A 634-nucleotide genomic window follows, 5' to 3' on the forward strand; every position below is an offset into this window, starting at 1 on the left:
CCAGGCCCACCATCGGAGGGGAGGTGGGGGGGACCGGAGCGTCCCGTGGACTTGTGGTTCCCAAACAGCTGCCAACGACCACTTTCTGTTTGAATAGGCAACGCGACCAAACGCTCTGTCGACACGGAGAACCGCAAGCTCCCCGGCGGGCCCGAAGCTCTTCCGGAAGCCAGAATTGGGACGGGACGAGTGAGGACGTGATAAAAACACTAGAAAGAACTGTCAGCTTAAGTGCATCATCACCTTTTTAAGAGAAACATGCTCAGAGTAAAAAATATTCTACTTTACCAAAAAATCTGTCTTTATTAAAGTGAACAATCATGGGCGCGCGACCCCCAACGTACCGGGCGAGGGCTGTGTTGGCACGGCTCGCCTGCCTCCAGCCGGGCGGACGCCAGCAGAGTACCGTGCCTCCCTCGTGACTGCGTGGCGGGCGAACCCGCCGCACTTGTAAACGTTATTCTAGCAGAAGACAGACCGCAGATTTCAGTGCTTTTAGGGAACTGCTATTTTCAGTAAACTTTTTCTGAGCAGCAAGAAACAAGAATTTTTGTTTTTTTTCCCAGAAATCTTAGAATTGGATATAAACGTTGGCAGTAGACACAATCAATAAATATTATACAATTCTCAAATG

This window comes from Bison bison, unplaced genomic scaffold (assembly GCF_000754665.1).
Source record: "Bison bison bison isolate TAMUID 2011002044 unplaced genomic scaffold, Bison_UMD1.0 scf7180017855577, whole genome shotgun sequence".
In the NCBI taxonomy this organism is placed as follows: Eukaryota; Metazoa; Chordata; class Mammalia; order Artiodactyla; family Bovidae; genus Bison; species Bison bison.